Source organism: Cherax quadricarinatus, chromosome 2 (genome assembly GCF_038502225.1).
Source record: "Cherax quadricarinatus isolate ZL_2023a chromosome 2, ASM3850222v1, whole genome shotgun sequence".
Taxonomy (NCBI): domain Eukaryota; kingdom Metazoa; phylum Arthropoda; class Malacostraca; order Decapoda; family Parastacidae; genus Cherax; species Cherax quadricarinatus.
In genome coordinates this window covers 43,133,749-43,157,612 of record NC_091293.1, presented here as the reverse complement: position 1 = coordinate 43,157,612, position 23,864 = coordinate 43,133,749, and positions in this window count along the sequence as shown.

Genomic DNA, 23,864 nt, shown 5'->3' with positions numbered 1-23,864 from the left:
CTCAGGTAGGGTGACGTGTAGAAGGGAAACACATTCGCCATCATTCACTCAGTAACTGCCTTGCGAGAAGTGCACAGACATCGCCCATCCTTCAGAGTGCAGACACTTTACTTCCCACCGCCAGGTCTCAAGTCAATGCAAAATACACTTAGGAGAGACAGCCTTTCTATTGGACCACGCATCGCCCTTAAAAGGAACTTCCATAAGCTTGTTTTTTGTAAAGGTTTGCTCTGCTACGACTGTTTCACATTCCGGTTATTAATTTCTCGTCATTCACTGGAGGATATCATCATGTAAGTGATTTTTTTTTTTGCGATTGACAGGTTTGAGTTTCAGCTTTTGGGCCTTTGAGAGTACTAAGCTACAGCTCTTGGACCTCTGAGAGTCTTAAGCTGCAGCTTCAGACCCACTTCGTTTCACTGGTGCCATATTTTCACAGCTTTTTAGCTATATCAAATTCCAGCTCTCGAGGATAGTGTCTTAACGGTTCACCCGATTGATCTCAAATTTAAGTAATGCTTGATGAGGTTAATTTCCAGCTCCTAGACCTCTTTACGAAGTCGATTTCCAACTCCTGGAGTGTTAAGCATGTTGGGTTTAACTCCTTTTTGTATATTCAGGGAATTGAGCCACAGCTCCTCTGTCTCTTAATTTGGAGGTACAGGTACTAGGCTTCATACATGCGTTTAGGTGCAGAACTAGGCCTCTTACAGACACTGAGTTTCAGTACTTGGCCTCATGTAAACACTTAGGTGGAGTACTAGGCCTCTTACGGGCAGTGAGGTGCTGCAGTACTAGGCCTCTTACAGGTACTGAGGTGCATTACTATGCCTCTTACAGGCGCTGAGGTACAATACGAGGTCTCTTACAGGCACTGGGGTACAGTACTAGACCTCTTACAGACAATGATGTACAGTACTAGGCCTCATACAGGCAGTGTGGTACAGTACTAGGCCTCTTACAGGCAGTGAAATAGAGTACTGCGCGTCTTACAGGCACTAAGGTACAGTATTAAGCTTCTTACAGACAGTGAGGTACAGTACTAAGCTCTTACAGGCATTGAGGTACTGGGACCTATAATTTTGGAGTACTTGGGATAACTCTCTCAGTTCATACAGTGACTGAAACACATGTATTCACTGTTATATTCAGAGCGAGATGCTAAACCTTAAATTGTTCTTTAACGCCTTGGTAATGGATGAGAATCAGGTTTGATCCAAGGAAGGAAGGGTAGCTAAAATTATTTTGATCAAGAGCCCTTCATTAGCGTCAAGGTACTTCCTGGAAGGGTTTGATCTACTAAGACCTACCCAATCTATCCCATATTAAAGGAAGGTGCTCGTTCGCCCTCTATTTGTGTATTTGTATCTATCTATTTGTCTCTATACAGCCAAGGGGGCCGGATCATCTGCGTTATCCAGTGGCCTGACGGACTCCCTTCCGTGTCTCAAATGGATTATGTGTAAGTCCAGTAAATGTGTTATTTCTTTATACATTTGTAGTCTATATTGTCTCATCTTTATTCATACTCAATACATTTCACACACACACACACACACACACACACACACACACACACACACACACACACACAGAACGAGTCCTTGGTTCACCCAAAGGTGTAGGGAGGCAAAAACTAGGTGTACTAGAGAATGGAAAAGGTACAGAAGACAGAGTACTCAGGAAAATAAAGAAATCAGCCGAAGAGCCAGAAACGAATATGCACAGATAAGAAGGGAGGCTCAGAGACAATATGAAAATGACATAGCATCAAAAGTAAAGACTGACCCGAAGCTGTTGTACAGCCACATCAGGAGGAAAACAACAGTCAAGGACCAGGTAATCAGACTGAGGAAGGGTGATGGGGAATTTACAAGAAACGACCGAGAGGTATGTCAGGAGCTCAACACAAGATTTAAAGAGGTATTTACAGTGGAAACCAGTAGGACTCCAAGAAATCAGAACAGGGGGAGCACACCAGCAAGTGCTGGATGAGGTACATATAACCAAGGAGGAGGTGAAGAAGCTGCTATGCGAACTTGACACCTCAAAGGCGGTGGGACCAGACAACATCTCTCCATGGGTCCTTAAAGAGGGAGCAGAGATATTGTGTGAGCCATTAACAAAGATCTTCAACACATCATTTGAAACTGGGCAACTCCCTGAGGTATGGAAAATGGCAAATGTAGTCCCAATTTTTAAAAAGGGAGACAGACATGAGGCACTAAACTACAGACCTGTATCACTAACGTGTATAGTATGCAAGGTCATGGAGAAGATCATCAGGAGGAGAGTGGTGGGGCACCTGGAAAGAAACAAGTGTATAATTGACAACCAGCACGGTTTCAGGGAAGGAAAATCCTGTGTCACAAACCTACTAGAGTTTTATGACAAGGTGACAGAAGTAAGACAAGAGAGAGAGGGGTGGATCGACTGCGTATTTTTGGACTGCAAGAAGGCCTTCGATACAGTTCCTCACAAGAGGTTACTGCAAAAGCTAGAGGACCAGGCACACATAACAGGAAAGGCACTGCAATGGATCAGAGAATATCTGACAGGGAGGCAACAACGAGTCATGGTACGCGACGAGGTGTCAGAGTGGGCGCCTGTGACAAGCGGGGTTCCACAGGGGTCAGTCCGAGGACCTGTGCTGTTCTTGGTATACGTGAACGACATAACGGAAGGGATAGACTCAGAAGTGTCCTTGTTTGCAGATGATGTGAAGTTAATGAGAAGAATCGAATCGGACGAGGATCAGGCAGGACTACAAAGAGACCTGGACAGGCTACAAGCCTGGTCCAGCAACTGGCTCCTTGAATTTAACCCTGCCAAATGCAAAGTCATGAAGATTGGGGAAGGGCAAAAAAGACCGCAGACACAATATAGTTTAGATGGCCAAAGACTGCAAACCTCACTCAAGGAAAAAGATCTGGGGGTGAGTATAACACCGAGCATATCTCCTGAGGCGCACATCAATCAGATAACTGCTGCAGCATACGGGCGCCTGGCAAACCTACGGATAGCGTTCCGATACCTCAGTAAGGATTCGTTTAAGACTCTGTACACCATCTACGTCAGGCCCATACTGGAGTATGCAGCACCAGTTTGGAATCCACACCTAGTCAAGCACGTCAAGAAATTAGAGAAAGTGCAAAGGTTTGCAACAAGACTAGTCCCAGAGCTACGGGGATTGTCCTATGAAGAAAGGTTGAGGGAAATCGGCCTGACGACACTGGAGGCCAGGAGGGTCAGGGGAGACATGATAACGACATATAAAATACTGCGCGGAATAGACGAGGTGGACAAAGACGGGATGTTCCAGAGATGGGACACAGACACAAGAGGTCACAATTGGAAGTTGAAGACTCAGATGAATCAAAGGGATGTTAGGAAGTATTTCTTCAGTCATAGAGTAGTTAGGCCATGGAATAGCCTAGAAAGTGATGTGGTGGAGGCAGGAACCATACATAGTTTTAAGGCGAGGTATGATAGAGCTCATGGGGCAGGGAGAGAGAGGACCTAGTAGCAATCAGCGAAGAGGCGGGGCCAGGAGCTGTGACTCGACCCCTGCAACCACAAATAGGTGAGTACATATAGATGAGTACACACACACAAAGATATCAGGACAGGCTGCAAGCCTGATCCAGAAATTGGCTCCTGGAGTTTAACCTCAAGTGCAAAGTCATGTAGATTGGGAAAGGACAAAGAAGACTGCATACCTCACTAAAGGAAAAGAATCTTGGGATGAGTGTAATACCGAGTACATCTCCTGAGGCACACATCAACCAAATAACTGCTGCAGCATATGGGCGCCTGGAAAACCTAAAAATAGCGTTCGGACACCTCAGTAAGGAATCGTTCAAGATTCTGTACACTGTGTACGTCAGGCCCATACTGGAGTATGCAGCACCACTGTGGAACCCACACCTGGTCAAGCACATCAAGAAATTAGAGAAAGTGCAAAAGTTTGCAAAAGGACTTGCCTCGGAGCTAAGGGGTATGTCCTACGAAGAGAGGTTAAGGGAAACTGACCTGACGATAAATGAGGATAGGGGAAATGGGGGACACATGATAACAACATATAAAACACTTAGAGGAATTGACAAGTTGGATAGGGACAAGATGTTTCAGACATGGAACACAGCAACAAGGGGTCACAATTTAAAGTTGATGAGTCACTGGGATGTTAGGATGTATTTCTTCAGTCATAGAGTTGTCAGGAAGAGGAACGGTCTGGAGAGTGATGTAGTGGAGACAGGATCCATACATAGCTTTAAAAAGAGGTAGGATAAAACTCATGAAGAAGGGAGAGGATGGACCTAGTAGTGACCGGTGAAGAGGTGGGGCCATGAGCTATGAATAGACCCCTGTAGCCACAATTAGGTGAGTACACACACGCACAAACACACGAAAGGGGCAAGAAACAGAGACAAGGCTACAGTCAGTACAGAACAACCAGAATCGAGTGGAACAACGTGCGCAAACACACAGAACAAACCTTCAGAACCCAGCAGCCAAACATACTATTCCAACACAAACCCCACTCCACACACTCAGCCCCCACCCCACAATAGGCAGTAGAATCCCATAGCGCCCTGCCAGGCCCCCCACCACCCCCCACAAACCCACCTGAATACAGTGTTAGAAAGGAAACTGAAGGTATGGTACACCGACGCTGGTGGAATAATAAATAAGTGGGAGCACTGGCACGAAAGAATCACAGAGGCATCACCAGGCATAATAGCTCTTACAAAAATCATGCTAACGGGAATGATAACAGACGCCATCTTTTCAACTGAATATCAGATCCTGAGGAAAGACAGAGGGAACAGGTGGTGGGGGGGGGTGGAGGAGTGGCACTGCTCATCAAAAATCAATGGGATATTGAGGAGTTGGATAGAGGAGGCAGAGAAGCAAGGGACTACATAATAGGAACACTTCAGACTGGAGGTCCCAAAGTGGTGATTCAGTGATGTATGGATGACTGGTAAGGAGCATTCAGGTTCACCGAGAGTTCACCACTGCTAAAACAACAAGGTTAGCACATGACAAACATTATGACAAACCATACACCATTCATCTACATGAAACATCTAGAGAGAGCGTCAGCAACCACATTATAACCCACCACAGAATAGCAGGAGGCCAAGATAAGAATATGATGAGAGTAACAGGAACATGGTTGACACACTGACTGAAGTGGCCAGAAGGGCCTATGTGGGCAGGGGAAAGCTACTGGTTGTGAGTGACTTCAATCACAAAGAAATCAAATGGGAAAGCATGCAGCCATATGGGGGCCCAGAAACGTGGAAGGCTAAGATGATGGAGGTGGCACTGGAAAACCTCGTGCATTAACACGTTAAGGACACTATCAGAGAGAGAGGAGATGATGAACCAGATAGACTGAACCTAGTATTTACCTTGAGTAGTGCAGATATTGAGGACATCACTTATGAAAATCCCCTCGGAGCTAGTGATTACTTGGTTCTCAGCTTCGAATACATAGTAGAGCTACAAATGGAGAGGGAAGCAGGATGGGTAGTACGAATGAAGCAAAGCTGCATGATAGGGGGTTACACAGGCACGAGGAATATCCCGCATGAGGTTCAGTGGGATAGAAAACTGGCAAGGAAATCAATAAATGAGATGATGGAATATATCACAACAATATGCAAAGAAGCGAAGGAGAGGTTTGTACCCAAGGGTAACAGAAATAATGAGAAGGCCAGGACGAGCCCTTGGTTCACTCAAAGGTATAGACTAAAACCAAGTGCGCTAGAGAAATGAAGAAGTATAGAAGGCAAAAGACCCAAGAGAATAAGGAGAGTAGTCGAAGAACAAGAATTGAACATGCACAGGTAAGGAGGAAGGCCCAATGACAATATGAAAATGACATAGCAGTGAAAGCCAAGTCTAACACGCTGTTGTGCAGTCACATCAGGAAAAAAATAACAGTCAAAGACCAGGTAATAAGGCTGAGGAAGGAAAGAGAGGAACTTACAAGAAACGACCTTGAAGTATGTGAGGAGCTCAACATAAGATTCAAAAAGATATTCACAGTGGAGACAGTAAGGACTCCAAAAAGACAGAGAGGTGGGGTACACCATCAAGTGCTTGGCACGATACATACAACCGAGGAGGAAGTGAAGAGGCTTCTAAATGAACTAGATATCTCAAAGGTGATTAGGCTGGATAACATCTCTTCGTGGGCCCTGAAAGAGGGAGCAGAGGCGCTCTGTGTACAACTAACATGAAACTTCAAACACGTCTATCGAAACAGGGAGACTACCTGAGGTATGGAAGACAGCAAATGTAGTCCCAGTTTTAAAGAAGAGAGATACACAACATTAAACTACAGACCAGTGTCATTGACATGTATTGCATGCAAAGTTATGGAGAAGATTATCAGGAGAAGAGTGGCAGACCACCTAGAAAGGAATGAGCTTATAAACGACAACCAGCACGGATTCAAGGTGACAGCAGTAAGACAAAAGAGAGAGGTGGGTAAACTGTGTTTTCTTGGACTGCAAGAAGGCTATCGATACAGTTCCACACAAAAGATTAGTGTAAAAGCTAGAGGATCAGGCAGGTATAAAAAGAATGGCAGTGCATTGGATCAAAGAATACCTGAGAGAAAGGCAACAACGAGACATGGTACGTGATGTGGTGTCAGAGTGGGTGCCTGTGACGAACGGGCTTCCACAGGGGTCAGTTCTAGGACTAGTGCTGTTTTAGGTATATGCGAATGACATGAGTAAAGGTAAAGATTCACAAATGTCTCTGTTTGCAGACGACGTGAAGCTAATGCTGAGAATTCAAGCAGATGAGGATCAGATAGGACTATTGGAGTTTTACCCCCGAAGTGCACAGTCATGAAAATTGAGGAAGGTTAAAGAAGACCGCAGATAGAGTACAGGCTAGGAGGCCAAAGAATGCAAACTTTACTTGAGGAAAATGACCTTGTGGTGAGTATAATACCGAGCACACCTACTGAGGTACACATCAACCAAATAACTGCTGCAGAATATGGGAGCCTGGGAAACCTAAGAATAGCGTTTCGACACTTGAGTAAGGAATCGTTCAAGAAGTATGAAGTAAGAAGTATGAAGCACCAGTATAGAACCCACACCTGATCAAGCACGTCAAGAAATCAGTGAAATTTCAAAGGTTTTCCGGAAGACTAGTCCCGGAGCTAAGGGCTATGTCCTACGAGGGTAGATTAAGGGAAATCTACCTGATGTCACTGGAGGACAGGAGGAATAGGGAGGATATGATAGCGACATATAAAATACTGAGAAGAATTGAAAAGGTGGAAAGGGACAGGATGTTTCAGAGATGGGACACAGCAATAAGGGGTCGCAATTGGAGGTGGAACAATCTGGAGAGTGACGTAGTGAAGACAGGATCCATTCACAGGTTTTAAAAGAGATACGATAAAGCTCATGGAGCAGAGAGTGGACCTAGTAACGACCAGCGAAGAGGCGGGGCCAGGAGCTGTGAAATGACACCGCAACCTCAAATAGGTAAGTAGGCACTCACATACATGTACATATATATATATATATATATATATATATATATATATATATATATATATATATATATATATATATATATATATATGTACATATATATATATATATAATGTCGTGCCAAAAGGTAAATCTGGTCAGTTAGCAAGAACTCTTTTAAAGATATATTTTTCCATTTATGTTAATGTAAAAATTAATAATTTTTTACCAAAAGAACCTTAAAAAATTTACCCTACCAAGAACTACCCAACCCTACCATGGCGTAGGTGGTGTGTACAGGATTGGGTGTCAAGGATGTACTCTTTCGTATGTCGGGCAATTGGGCGAACCTTTAAATGTTAGACTCACTCAACACCAGTAGTCAGTAAGGACAGCTCAAGAATCTAGTGCAATATTTAGCCATAAACGAGTCTGTAATAATCATGCCAAGTGGGCTGAGGAAAAAGAGACTGTCCCATGTATACTTCATGGCTAGAAAGAAATATTTTTGAGTCTGCAATTATTAAACACGATAAACTTTCGTTATTTAATGGTAGCGATGGGTTATTTAAGCTTTATTCATTTATAACTGAGGCTATCATGCACAATCTGAAACCTGATTATTATATGAATGCTTTACATGTCAGGGTTCCACGAATAGGAACTAGGGTGATTCCTCTTCCTAGTGTGGCTCGATCTGTGTCTACCCACTAGGAGAGTTTGCCTTAGATTTACGTTTTCTTTAAATTGTTGTGAAATTTTCCCAAAAGCAAATTGCAAGACGCAGTTTTATTCAGAATATAAAGTACTTTATATTTCTTAAGTCCGATCAATAATCTTCATAACTAGCATGTTACCAATGTTAATTTTGCTGGGTAATCACTAAATTACCTTTTGCTTATGGGCTGATTTTTCTCTGTTGCTTATAATATACTTATTCTCTCTAGCACTAGGCACTCGTTGTGCCTGGCACTAGGCACTTGTTGTGCCTGGCACTAGGCACTTGTTGTGCCTGGGGTACTGAATGTTTTACCTCCATCACCCTAAGTCTCAGCAAGGCGTCCCTCGGAACGAATTTACTAACAATACTTACTCATTTCTGCAAGCTCCTGATGGTGTGTTGATTGCAACACGAAAGGCCTAGTATATATATATATATATATATATATATATATATATATATATATATATATATATATATAAACATTGTCTCTACGTCCACAGCAGGACTCGAGCCTGCAAACTCTGTATCAGAGTCCACAGTACTTTACCACGGAGCTAGACCCAAGATAAGTATAGGCGCTTAGCCGAAGCTAAGCGATGTTACCCCATACCCCCGGGCACTAAGCTTGTTTCGAAAGTTATTTCATCAAAAACGAGCTTGGTGCCCGGGGGTATGGGGTAACATCGTTTAGCTTCGGCTAAGCGCCCATACTTATCTTGGGTCGAGCTCCGTGGTAAAGTACTGTGGACTCTGATACAGAGTTTGCAGGCTCGAGTCCTGCTGTGGACATAGAGACAATGTTTATATATATATATATATATATATATATATATATATATATATATATATATATATATATTATATATATATATATATATAAGCACTGATCTCTGGCTGAAGGAGACTCGAACCTTGGAACAAGGTACGCAGTGCTATACCATTCTCACCACACTGGACCAATACCTTGGCGTCCAGCTTGCGCTAGACGTTGATCCAAGGCAGCCAGCTTTCAGGGAGAAGGCTACAGCTTTTCAGCTCATCCCCTGCATGCATCAGCCTTACTAGAGATTTTAATAATGCAAAATGCCCATTATTCCTTTTAAACTTTGCTTTTGTGACTTACAGGATGAATTTTTGACAAAAAATTGCTAAATTTCAATATTTTTTTGCTAGTTTAGGATGTAAAACAGAAACATATAATTAAATAAACAAAATTTACAAAAATAAAATAAAATTTAAACAAATTTTATTTTAAAATTTCTGAAACATATTTATAAATTTAAAAGTGAGCAGTTTTTCTAGATTTGCGAGCATGCAACAAATCACTTTCCCGTTTAAGCCCCCAAATGTAGTCTCCCATCATGATATTTGTGTTCAAAGTCCATTATATCTAGGTGGAAGCGCTCCCCCTGCTCCTCTGAGTATGATCCCATATTCTCCTTGAAATTGTCAAGATGAGCATCAAGGATATGGACCTTAAGAAACATCCTACAGCCTATTTGACCATAGCTTTTTACCAAGGTCTCAACAAGTTCCACATAATTGTCAGCCTTGTTGTTGCTCAGAAAGCCCTGTGCTACAGCAACAAAACTCTCCCAGGCTTCCTTTTCCTTCTCTGTGAGCTTCTTTGGAAATTCTCAGCCTTCACCTTTGTCTCTGATAGCTTGGGAAAGAAGTCTTGAAGATACTTGAAGACTGCTGATTCTTTGTCAAGGGTTGTAACAAAATGTTCCATTAGCCCTAGTATGATGTGTAATGGAGAGAACAGAACCTTTTGAGGATCCACCAATGATTTATGTTTGATATTATGTCTTCTTGTTGAGAACTCAGTCCTTTGAGGCTAATGCTTCCTCGGGTATGCTGTTCTCTGTCTCTACTATCCCAATGATAGAGATAACAGGGAAACTTGGTAAAACCTCCTTGGAGTCTCATCAAAAATGCCACCATTTTGAAGTCTCCAGTAACCTGGCAGCCATACTTATCATAGTTCAAAGTTTCCAGTAGAAGTCTGACACTGCTGTAGTCCTAATAAGATGCACTGAATGAGCCAAGGGAAGAGATGTATCCTTGTTCCCATTGTGCTTTTAGGCTTCTGGAGGAGTTGTTATTGAAGAGTCTCCACTCATCTGGATTGCATGCAATTCCAATTGCGTCAAACACTCCTGATACATCATTACAGTAGCACAACCTGTCTTCATTAGTGAAGAAGCTTGAGAAATGTTGGTGACGTTTTCTTTGGCTTGTCACTTGCACACTTTCATCCACAAAGTCCCACTCCTTGAGCCCCGAAATAAAAAGTTTAGCATTTGACTTTGTCAAACCAAGATCTCTGATTAGGTCACTGAGGTCTGTTTGCTTTGGGTAGTAAGGATTCCTCCCAACAACTGCATCCGTGAGATCATAGTCTTGTTCACCGTGATCTTCATTTTCTGATTTGCTGCTTTCTTCTTCTGACGGTTGACTTCTTTCTGGAGGTGTAGGTACAGGAAGATCAGCAGTGTGTAGTACTGGTGCAATAGAAGAGGGAAGGTCTGGATAAGTAAAAGCAGGTGCATTTTTCCCAGGTCGGTGTTTGGAAGGATCCACCAGAGAGAAGTAGCAGTTGGTTGAGTGATCAGTGGGTTGACGCCATATTCTAGGAACAATAAACTTCATGGCTTTTTTTCACCTCTATACCATCCTCTAAAAGAACAAATGAATTAGTTTCTGTTACATACCTGGAGTTTACCTGGAGAGAGTTCCGGGGGTCAACGCCCCCGCGGCCCGGTCTGTGACCAGGCCTCCTGGTGGATCAGGGCCTGATCAACCAGGCTGTTACTGCTGGCCGCACCCAATCCAATGTACGAACCACAGCCCGGCTAGTCAGGTACCGACTTTAGGTGCCTGACCAGTGCCTCCTTGAAGACAGCCAGGGATCTATCGGTAATCCCCCTTATTTATTCTGGGAGGCAGTTGAACAGTCTTGGGCCCCTGACACTTATTATCAGTGGCACCCCTGCTTTTCACTCGGGGGATGTTGCATCGTCTGCCAAGTCTTTTGCTTTCGTAGAGAGTGATTTTCGTGTGCAAGTTTAGTACTAGTCCCTCTAGGATTTTCCAGGTGTATATAATCATGTATCTCTCCCGCCTGCGTTCCAGGGAGTACAGGTTCAGGAACTTCAATCGTTCCCAGTAATTGAGGTGTTTTATCTCAGTTATGCGCGCCGTGAAGGTTCTCTGTATAGTTTCTAGGTCAGCAATTTCATCTGCCTTGAAAGGTGCTTTTAGTGTGCAGCAATATTCCAGGCTAGATAGAACAAGCGACCTGAAGAGTGTCATCATGAGCTTGGCATCCCTAGTTTTGAAGGTTCTCGTTATCAATCCTCTCATTTTTCTCGCAGATGCGATTGACACAATGGTATGGTCCTTGAAGGTGAGATCTTCCTACATGATCACTCCCAGGTCTTTGACGTTAGTTTTTCGCTCTATTGTGTGGTTGGCATTTGTTTTATATTCCGATGAAATTTTAATTTCCTCACGTTTACCATATCGGAGTAATAGTTATTTCTCATCGTTGAACTTCATATTGTTTTCGGCAGCCCATTTAAAGATTTGGATGATGTCTGCCTGCAACCTTGCAGTGTCTTCAATGTTCCTATTCAAGATTTACTCTTCATATAACTAATGACTTTCTTATCTTCCAATGTTTTCGTACAATGTTCACAAGCAACACGAGGCGCCCAGGTCTTGTCTTGGTCCACAACTGTCATGCCAAAATATACTTTGTAACCTTCACACATTATTTTTAGATGCTGTTACAGAGAACTTCTTTGCTCTTGTCTTAATGAATTGACCACATATGTAGCAGAATGCATCAGGAGAATGATTGCAGCCTCTTGATGCCATTTCACTTCTTCTGATGTGTCTTCTCAGGTAGCCAGAGCTGAACTGAATGCATGTTTGTGTGTCCCTGTTTTTATATTTGCCAAGTAAAACCCTAGAACCTAATAGTTTTACATCAGTCCTTCTTGAAAGTGTTCCAGAAGTGTCCTGACCGCAAAAGCAAAGTTTTGGGATCAAATTTGCTTTTTTAAAGTTTGTTTAGTTATAAGAAATTTGGAAATGATCCTTATTTCCCAGGAACAAGAAAAAAGTGAAATTTTGTTATTGTGTATAATCAGTTTAAATACTTCAGACATTAGCTTATGCCGGTCACATTGATATACTTGACTGATTCTTAAAGATTACAAATGAAGTAGATTATACAGTGTAACTTAACCAAGGATTATCTATGATACTTGGAAATAATCTGTTTCATAAATAACTTATTTTGTTGTGAGTGTTAAGTGAGATAGTTTACTGAGACAACCACTGTGACAGTCTCTACATATCACTGATCCAGACTGTGTTGCTGGGACAGCATAGTGTTCTACTCTATATATCACTTACTTAGGGAGCTGCCCAGACTAACAAAGTGATCTGTTCAGCAGCACGCTGACCAGACTAGCAGTGATCTGCTCAACGCTTTGCTGACCTGACCTGTGTTGACCTCGCAGGTACAATGTGGTAATCCTGGCGGTGACCTACGTGGTGCCTATGACTGCTATGATCGTTTGCTACGCTGTTATAGGTGAGCTTCTTGTGTCTCTCAGTGTCTCTCACTTTGTATCTCTCACTTCGTCATTCGTTTCGTCTATCTTACTACCTTGTATGTCTCACTGTCTCTGTCTGTCTGTCTGTCTGTCTGTCTGTCTGTCTGTCTGTCTGTCTCTCTCTCTCTCTCTCTCTCTCTCTCTCTCTCTCTCTCTCTCTCTCTCTCTCTCTCTCTCTCTCTCTCTTTTACAAAGGGTTTGACAATGTTAGGTTAAGGATCCCTAGCTTTATTGACAAGCTATTTACGAGTTAAGGATTCCTAACTTTATTGACAAGCTAAGAGCTGTTGCCTACATCAGCTTATTTGAAAGCGTTTTTATTGTTATGAAACATGCAAGTATTTTTATTGTTATGAGACATACAGGTAGGGGACAGGATGAAGTTGGAGCCATCTGTGGCCCAGCATTTTTATTTGATCAATTGACTTTATCTCGTTGACATCATAATGCTGTACGAATGTGTTCCATACTCGAGTCATCCTGGGTATATGTAATCTCAGATGAAGTGATGTTCTGGAGAAGGGTACAGCCAGAGTGAAGTTGCTGCTTTCTGCCCGTCTTGTGGTATAGAAGTTTGCTTCACGCTGTCCTCGAAGTGGATTCAAGTATGGTACTTTGACAATATTGGCCTTGTACATAAGAGTAAGGCCACCCACATCCCTCCTGTGTTGAAGGCTCTGCTGAAATGACAGATCTATCCAGGATGGGCCCAGGCGAGAGATGAGACGTCTTGCTCTGTCAAGCAGTCGCAGATGAGAGGGGGGGTCAGGCAAACCAAGAAAGTGGAGGATACTCAAAGCGTGAGCATACTTGTGCCTCTCTCTCTCTCTCTCTCTCTCTCTCTCTCTCTCTCTCTCTCTCTCTCTCTCTCTCTCTCTCTCTCTCTCTCTCTCTCTCTCTCTCTCTCTCTCTCTCTCTCTCTCTCTCTCTCTCTCTCTCTTACTCTCTCACTTTGTCTCTCACTTTTTTTTGTAGCCACTTATTTGTAGTTGCAGAAGTCGATTATCCTGCCTGCCTCTGCCTCTTAAACGTAGTAACGTAGTAACTCTCTCTTAGCCTCGTAGGCCCTATTGTATCTGCTCATAAAACTATATGTATGGAGTCTGCCTCCATCACTCCATCACCATGCTCATTTCGCTTCTCGACCATTCGGAATCTGAAGAAATACTTCCCCACGTCCCTGTGGCTCAACTGTGGCTGCATCTTCCAGCGGTTTCTCCGAATTCCCGTTTCTCGCCTCTCAAACAGCCTGTCTTTCCATGCTTTGTCATTTTCCCTGAGTAGTTTGTATGTTGTTATCATGTTACTTCCTGGTTCTTGTGTCCTCCACTGTCGTTAGGTCAAGTCCCGTTTGCCTCTCCTCGTTGTATAGTTCTGCACCTTCTCTATTTTTTTCAGGTCAGGGTTCCGTACTGGTGCTGCATACTCCAGGATGGGCCTAAGGTTTGTTGTATAAAGAGCCCGAAATGACTGTCTCTCACTTTCTCTGTGTCTCGCTTTGTATCTGTCTCACTTTATATATATACGGATTTATGGCATTTATGGATTTGGAAAAGGCGTATGACAGGGTGGATAGGGGGCAATGTGGCAGATGTTGCAAGTGTATGGTGTAGGAGGTAGGTTACTGAAAGCAGTGAAGAGTTTTTACGAGGATAGTGAGGCTCAAGTTAGAGTATGTAGGAAAGAGGGAAATTATTTCCCAGTAAAAGTAGGCCTTAGACAAGGATGTGTGATGTCACCGTGGTTGTTTAATATATTTATAGATGGGGTTGTAAGAGAAGTAAATGCGAGGGTCTTGGCAAGAGGCGTGGAGTTAAAAGATAAAGAATCATACACAAAGTGGGAGTTGTCACAGTTGCTCTTTGCTATTGACACTGCTCTTGGGAGATTCTGAAGAGAAGTTGCAGAGATTGGTGGATGAATTTGGTAGGGTGTGCAAAAGAAGAAAATTAAAGGTGAATACAGGAAAGAGTAAGGTTATGAGGATAACAAAAAGATTAGGTGATGAAAGATTGAATATCAGATTGGAGGGAGAGAGTATGGAGGTGGTGAATGTATTCAGATATTTGGGAGTGGACGTGTCAGCGGATGGGTCTATGAAAGATGAGGTGAATCATAGAATTGATGAGGGGAAAAGAGTGAGTGGTGCACTTAGGAGTCTGTGGAGACAAAGAACTTTGTCCTTGGAGGCAAAGAGGGGAATGTATGAGAGTATAGTTTTACCAACGCTCTTATATGGGTGTGAAGCATGGGTGATGAATGTTGCAGCGAGGAGAAGGCTGGAGGCAGTGGAGATGTCATGTCTGAGGGCAATGTGTGGTGTGAATATAATGCAGAGAATTCGTAGTTTGGAAGTTAGGAGGAGGTGCGGAATTACCAAAACTGTTGTCCAGAGGGCTGAGGAAGGGTTGTTGAGGTGGTTCGGACATGTAGAGAGAATGGAGCGAAACAGAATGACTTCAAGAGTGTATCAGTCTGTCGTGGAAGGAAGGCGGGGTAGGGGTCGGCCTAGGAAAGGTTGGAGAGAGGGGGTAAAGGAGGTTTTGTGTGCGAGGGGCTTGGACTTCCAGCAGGCATGCGTGAGCGTGTTTGATAGGAGTGAATGGAGACAAATGGTTTTTAATACTTGACGTGCTGTTGGAGTGTGAGCAAAGTAACATTTATGAAGGGGTTCAGGGAAACCGACATGCCGGACTTGAGTCCTGGAGATGGGAAGTGCAGTGCCTGCACTCTGAAGGAGGGGTGTTAATGTTGCAGTTTAAAAACTGTAGTGTAAAGCACCCTTCTGGCAAGACAGTGATGGAGTGAATGATGGTGAAAGTTTTTCTTTTTCGGGCCACCCTGCCTTGGTGGGAATCGGCCAGTGTGATAATAAAATAAAAATAATATATATATATATATATATATATATATATATATATATATATATATATATATATATATATATACTCTAAGTATCTGTATATGTTTGTCTCTTCCTATATTCGCTTTCTTGTCTCATTCCATTTTCCTCATTCCCTGTACTTCCAACCCCAGCAACCCAAGCTTCCTCATCCTTTTCTTCTCTTTTAGTCTATCTCCTAGTTTCCTGTCTATCCTTCCTCTCTCTCTCTCTCTCTCTCTCTCTCTCTCTCTCTCTCTCTCTCTCTCTCTCTCTCTTTCCTCGCCTTCATTTTGTCCTTCCCACTCAGTTTCTTCCTCCCTCTCTTTTCCCTTCCTCTTTCTCCTTTTCTTTCACTCCCTCTCTTTCCATCCTTTAACCTCTCTTTCTTTCTCCAGGGTCTCACTTTTCACACCTTCTTTCTCCTTCCTTAACTCTTCCTTCTCCTCTCTTCCTCCTCACACAGGACAATTGACACTGGACTCGACTGAAGAAGCCTACTGTGTAGGCGAAACGTTTCGGAATAAAGTTGCCTAAATGTTGTCTATGTCTTACCTACCAACAGTTGGATATGCTGAATATTGAAGACAGAGTAAAACAACTGAAGTTAAATCAAGTTTAGAAAATTGCTCACAAACAGTTTCCAGAATGTCTTGCTGTCAATTGTGTCAAGGTTGGGAACCAGAGCAATCATAGTACTAGGGGGAGAGAGCACAACTTTGTAGTACCCACAGTCAGTGGCCAGGCTTCAAACACCTTTCATTGTACAGCAATAAAGGAATGGAACAGACTGCCTGCACATGTCAAAGCCAGTCATAGCATGGACCAGTTCAAGAAGAGTGCCAAAAGGTGTCCAATGAATGTAGCGACAGAAAGCTATTTTTTTTAGCTAACACACATGTAAATGTAAATAACTCATTTTACCTTATTCCTAGTATATCTCTTTTACAGTATTATAATAAGATATTATTTATAGTATAATAATAAGATATCTCCTTTATAGCATAATAATAATGTATTAAAAGGGCCCCTATGGAAATAAGTTATTCTATCTGCCTTTTTTTAGTTATCTTGGGTTTTCTACACGTATGCTGCTATGTATGATAATTTAGCTGTATTTGTGTATACCTGAATAAACTTACTTATTCCTCCTCCGCCTCCATTTCCTTCTCCTCCTACTCCTCCTCCTCCTCTTCCATTCTTCCTTCTGCTGCTCCTCCTGCCCCACTGACTGACATTTGTGCTTGGCAGGTTGCAAGCTGTACGACACTCGCTCTCTCAAAACCTCTCGCCAGGCAGACAACTTTAAGAGTAAGAGGAAAGTAAGTAGAAAGTGATTTATATATTCAGAGAGAGAGAGAGAGAGTGAGAGTGAGAGAGGATAAGTTAGTGTTTCTGAAAGTATAGGTGTAAGAGGTTATCATGCTCCCTTCATCATTATGTGTACCAGAGTGACTCATGAAAAGTATCCGATGCGAGTTTAGCAGGAGGCTGGATGGGAGGAGAGGAGTGGTATGTTGGGAGGAGTGTTGCACTACCTTAATGAAGCTGGAGCTCAAGACCACAGAACAGAAATGAATATCAGGAGATGGAGAAGTAGAAGAGCAAAGGCACCGGCAGAAATAGCATTAACTGCTCCAGTAGCTGAAACAACAGTAACAGGAGAAAAAATAGCAGCAGCAGCAGCAGCAGCAATACCAGGCAGAGGAAGGAAGCCGCCACGACAGTAGCAGCAGCAAAATAGCGGGAGGAGTGATCTTATAATTCATATTTCTCGGAATCTGCCAGACTTCGTTAACTGCCAGTACAACTTGTCTGTGGTTCGCCATGGGAGTATACAGCAGCACTGAATGTAAACACGTAAATATCACACCATACTGAGTAGAAACTAAAAAGAATACGTGTTTTGTCTGGTCTACGTTTCGCTCTGGTCAGAGCTATCTCAAGTGATACAAAACGTATTGCTACAGGATTATAAATAGGTCAGGTGAGTGGGGAGGCAGTACCATGTTAGGGTCAGGCGTCAACTGTGACTTTGATGTAAGTGAGCCTAGGCATCCCTTGATAGGACGTGCAAGAAAGGTATAAAATACCGACAATATTAAAGTTAAGACACATGTGCAACATCTGGATATCTTTATTGTAGACGTTTCGCCATCCAGTGGTTTTATCAATACAGATTCGAGGACATAATTAGAAGACAGTAGAACTCTATACAAAAGAGGAGGTAATCAGTCCCTCAGCCTTGGAGTTAGTGTTCACAGCATCGTGGTGGAGGAGAATCTGGAGCAAAGGCAAGAAGACTGGCGGTTATATAGGCGTCAGTGGATTAGGACGTGTAGCAGACGAGGGCATAGTCACTGGTAGGGCATAGTCACTGGAAGTAGGTCCTACCCAAAGGGTAGGACCACTGGGGAATCCCGCCTACCAGTGACTATGCCCTCGCCTGCTACACGTCCTTATCCACTGACGCCTATATAACCGCCAGTCTTCTTGCCTTTGCTGGAGGACAGGAGGGTCAGGGGAGACATGATAACAACATACAAAATACTGCGTGGAATAGATAAGGTGGACAGAGACACGATGTTCCAGAGAGCGGACACAAAAACAAGGGGTCACAAAGTGGAATAGTCTAGCAAGTGATGTAGTGGAGGCAGGAACCATACATAGCGTTAAGGCGAGGTATGATAAAGCACATGGAGCATGGAGAGAGAGGACCTAGTAGCGATCAGTGAAGAGGCGGGGTCAGGAGCTGAGTCTCGATCCCTGCAACCACAATTAGGTGAATTAGATGAGTACACACACACACACACACACACACTCACACACACACACACACACACACACACACACAAACACACACACACACACACACACACACACACACACACACACACACACAGGGATATCACCCTGAGCAGTTCAGACATCGAGGACATCACTTACGAGAGGCCCCTTGGAGCTAGCGATCATGTGGTTCTGAGTTTTGACTATATAGTAGAGTTACAAGTGGAGAAGGTAACAGGAACTGAAGGGGACAGGCCAAACTATAAAAGGGGGGACTACACAGGTATGAGAAACTTCCTGCAGGAGGTTCAGTGGGACAGAGAAATGGTAGGAAAATCAGTAAACGAGATGATGGAATATGTGGCAACAAAGTGCAAGGAGGCAGAGGAAAGTTTTGTTCCCAAGGGAAACAGAAATAATAGGAAGACCAAAACGAGTCCTTGGTTTACCCGAAGGTGTAGGGAGGCAAAAACTAAGTGCAACAGAGAATGGAAAAGGTACAGGAGGCATAGGACCCAGGAAAACAAGGAGATTAGTAGAAGAGCCAGAAACGAGTATGCGCAGATAAGGAGGGAGGCCCAGCGACAGTATGAAAACGACATAGCATCGAAAGTCAAATCTGACCCGAAACTGCTGTATAGCCACATTAGGAGGAAGACAACAGTCAAGGACCAGGTAATAAGGCTGAGGAAAGAAGGTGGAGAACTCACAAGAAACGATCAAGAGGTATGTGAGGAGCTCAACACGAGATTTAAGGAAGTATTTACAGTAGAGACAGGAAGGACTCTGGGGGGACAGACCAGATGGGGACACCAACAAGGAATACACCAACAAGTGTTGGACGACATACATACAGATGAGGAGGAGGTGAAGAAACTGCTAAGGGACATCGATACCTCAAAGGCAATGGGACCAGACAACATCTCTCCATGGGTCCTTAGAGAGGGAGCAGATATGTTGTGCATACCACTTACCACAATCTTCAACACATCCCTGGAAACTGGGCAACTACCTGAGGTATGGAAGACGGCAAATGTAGTTCCCATTTTCAAAAAAGGAGACAGAAAAGAGGCACTAAACTATAGACCTGTGTCATTGACGTGTATAGTATGCAAAATTATGGAGAAGAATATCAGGAGGAGAGTGGCGGAGCACCTGGAACGGAACAGGAGTATAAATGCCAACCAGCACGGATTCACGGAAGGCAAATCCTGTGTCACAAACCTTCTGGAGTTTTATGATAAAATAACAGAAGTAAGACAAGAGAGAGAGGGGTGGGTTGATTGCATCTTCTTGGACTGCAAGAAGGCCTTTGACACAGTTCCTCACAAGAGATTAGTGCAGAAGCTAGAGCATCAGGCGCATATAACAGGAAGGGCACTGCAATGGATCAGAGAATACCTGACAGGGAGGCAACAACGAGTCATGGTACGTAATGATGTATCACAGTGGGCACCTGTGACGAGCGGGGTCCCACAGGGGTCGGTCCTAGGACCAGTGCTATTTTTGGTATATGTGAACGACATGACGGAAGGGGTTAGACTCAGAAGTGTCCCTGTTTGCAGATGATGTGAAGTTAATGAGGAGAATTAAATCTGATGAGGACCAGGCAGAACTTCAAAGAGACCTGGACAGACTGGACACCTGGTCCAGCAAATGGCTTCTCGAATTTAATCCTGCGAAATGCAAAGTCATGAAGATAGGGGAAGGGCACAGAAGACCACAGACAGAGTATAGGCTAGGTGGCCAAAGACTGCAAACCTCACTCAAGGAGAAAGATCTTGGGGTGAGTATAACACCGAGCATGTCTCCGGAAGCACACATCAATCAGATAACTGCTGCAGCTTATGGGCGCCTGGCAAACCTGAGAACAGCATTCCGACACCTTAGTAAGGAATCATTCAAGACACTGTACACCGTGTATGTCAGGCCCATACTGGAGTATGCAGCACCTGTTTGGAACCCGCACTTGATAAAGCACGTCAAGAAACTAGAGAAAGTACAAAGGTTTGCAACAAGGTTAGTTCCAGAGCTAAGGGGAATGTCCTATGAAGAAAGATTAAGGGAAATCGGCCTGACGACACTGGAGGACAGGAGGGTCAGGGGGAGACATGATAACGACATATAAAATACTGCGTGGAATAGACAAGGTGGACAAGGACAGGATGTTCCAGGGAGGGGACACAGAAACAAGAGGCCACAATTGGAAGTTGAAGACACAAATGAGTCAGAGAGATAGTAGGAAGTATTTCTTCAGTCATAGAGTTGTAAGGCAGTGGAATAGCCTAGAAAATGACGTAGTGGAGGCAGGAACCATACACAGTTTTAAGACGAGGTTTGATAAAGCTCATGGAGCGGGGAGAGAGAGGGTCTAGTAGCAACCGGTGAAGAGGCGGGGCCAGGAGCTAGGACTCGACCCCTGCAACCACAAATAGGTGAGTACAGAGATTCAATCTTTCCATCCGGATATCAAATCCTCAGGAAAGACAGAGGGAGGAGAGGGGGAGGAGGAGTTGCACTGCTCATTAAAAACCAGTGGGGTTTTGAGAAAATGGATGGAATGGATGGCACGGGCGAAAGGGACTACTTAGTAGGAACAATCCAGTCTGAGGGACATAAAGTGATAATTGTAGTAATGTACAACCCACCACAGAACTGCAGGAGGCCAAGAAAAGAATACTATGAGAGCAACAGAGCAATGGTCGACACACTAGCCGAGGTGGCCAGGAGAGCACACATGGGGGGAGCAAAGTTACTAGTTATGGGTGATTTCAATCACAAGGAGATTGATTGGGAAAACCTGGAGCCCCATGAGGGTCCCGAAACATGGAGAGCCAAGATGATGGATGTGGTTCTGGAAAACCTCATGCATCAACATGTTAGAGACACTACCAGAAAGAGAGGAGAGGATGAACCAGCAAAACTGGACCTTGTATTCACCTTGAGTAGTTCGGACATAGAGGATATCATGTATGAAAGGCCCCTGGGAGCTAGTGATCATGTGGTTCTGTGCTTCGACTACATAGTTGAGCTCAAAGTGGAGAGAGTAGCAGGAATAGGGTGGGAAAAACCAAACTACAAAAGGGGGAACTACTCAGGCATGAGGAACTTTCTTCAAGACATTCAGTGGGAGAGGGAACTGACAGGAAAACCAGTACAAGAAATGATGGACTATGTGGCAACAAAATGCGAGGAGGCAGAGGAGAGGTTTGTTCCCAAGGGAAACAGAAATAATGGGAAGAACAGAACGAGTCCTTGGTTCACCCAAAGGTGTAGGGAGGCAAAAACTAGGTGTACTAGAGAATGGAAAAGGTACAGAAGACAGAGAACTCAGGAAAATAAAGAGATTAGCCGAAGATCCAGAAACGAATATGCACAGATAAGAAGGGAGGCTCAGCGACAATATGAAAATGACATAGCTTCGAAAGTCAAGACTGACCCGAAGCTGTTGTACAGCCACATCAGGAGGAAAACAACAGTCAAGGACCAGGTAATCAGACTGAGGAAGGGTGATGGGGAATTCACAAGAAACGACCGAGAGGTATGTCAGGAGCTCAACACGAGATTTAAAGAAGTATTTACAGTGGAAACCAGTAGGACTCCAGGAAATCAGAACAGGGGGGTACACCAGCAAGTGCTGGATGAGGTACATATAACCAAGGAGGAGGTGAAGAAGCTGCTATGCGAACTTGACACCTCAAAGGCGGTGGGATCAGACAACATCTCTCCGAGGGTCCTTAAAGAGGGAGCAGAGATATTGTGTGTGCCATTAACAAAGATCTTCAACACATCATTTGAAACTGGGCAACTCCCTGAGGTATGGAAGATGGCAAATGTAGTCCCAATTTTTAAAAAGGGAGACAGACATGAGGCACTAAACTACAGACCTGTATCACTAACGTGTATAGTATGCAAGGTCATGGAGAAGATCATCAGGAGGAGAGTGGTGGAGCACCTGGAAAGAAACAAGTGTATAATTGACAACCAGCACGGTTTCAGGGAAGGAAAATCCTGTGTCACAAACCTACTAGAGTTTTATGACAAGGTGACAGAAGTAAGACAAGAGAGAGAGGGGTGGATCGACTGCATTTTTTTGGACTGCAAGAAGGCCTTCGACACAGTTCCTCACAAGTGGTTACTGCAAAAGCTAGAGGATCAGGCACACATAACAGGAAATGCACTGCAATTGATCAGAGAATACCTGACAGCGAGGCAACAACGAGTCATGGTACGTGACGAGGTGTCAGAGTGGGCGCCTGTGACAAGCGGGGTTCCACAGGGGTCAGTCCTAGAACCTGTGCTGTTCTTGGTATATGTGAACGACATAACAGAAGGGATAGACTCAGAAGTGTCCTTGTTTGCAGATGATGTGAAGTTAATGAGAAGAATCAAATCGGATGAGGATCAGGCAGGACTACAAAGAGACCTGGACAGGCTACAAGCCTGGTCCAGAAACTGGCTCCTTGAGTTTAACACTGCCAAATGCAAAGTCATGAAGATTGGGGAAGGGCAAAGAAGACCGCAGACACAATATAGTTTAGATGGCCAAAGACTGCAAACCTCACTCAAGGAAAAAGATCTGGGGGTGAGTATAACACCGAGCATATCTCCTGAGGCGCACATCAATCAGATAACTGCTGCAGCACACAGGCGCCTGGCAAACCTATGGATAGCGTTCCGATACCTCAGTAAGGATTCGTTCAAGACTCTGTATACCATTTACGGCAGGGCCATACTGGAGTATACAGCACCAGTTTGGAATCCTCACCTAGTCAAGCACGTCAAGAAAGTAGAGAAAGTGCAAAGGTTTGCAACAAGACTAGTCCCAGAGGTACGGGGATTGTCCTACGAAGAAAGGTTGAGGGAAATCGGCCTGACGACACTGGAGGACAGGAGAGTCAGGGGAGACATGATAACGACATATAAAATACTGCGCGGAATAGACAAGGTGGACAAAGACGGGATGTTCCAGAGAAGGGACACAAGCACAAGAGGTCACAATTGGAAGTTGAAGACTCAGATGAATCAAAGGGATGTTAGGAAGTATTTCTTTAGTCATAGAGTAGTCAGGCCGTGGAATAGCCTAGAAAGTGACGTAGTGGAGGCGGGAACCATACATAGTTTTAAGGCGAGGTATGATAAAGCTCATGGAGCATGGAGAGAGAGGACCTAGTAGGAATCAGCGAAGAGGCGGGGCCAGGAGCTGTGACTCGACCCCTGCAACCACAAATAGGTGAGTACAAATAGGTGAGCACCTGGTCAAGCATATTCAAAAACCTGATAGAATTCAGGACTTTGCAATAAATTTTGTCAGAGAGTTTAGGGGAATT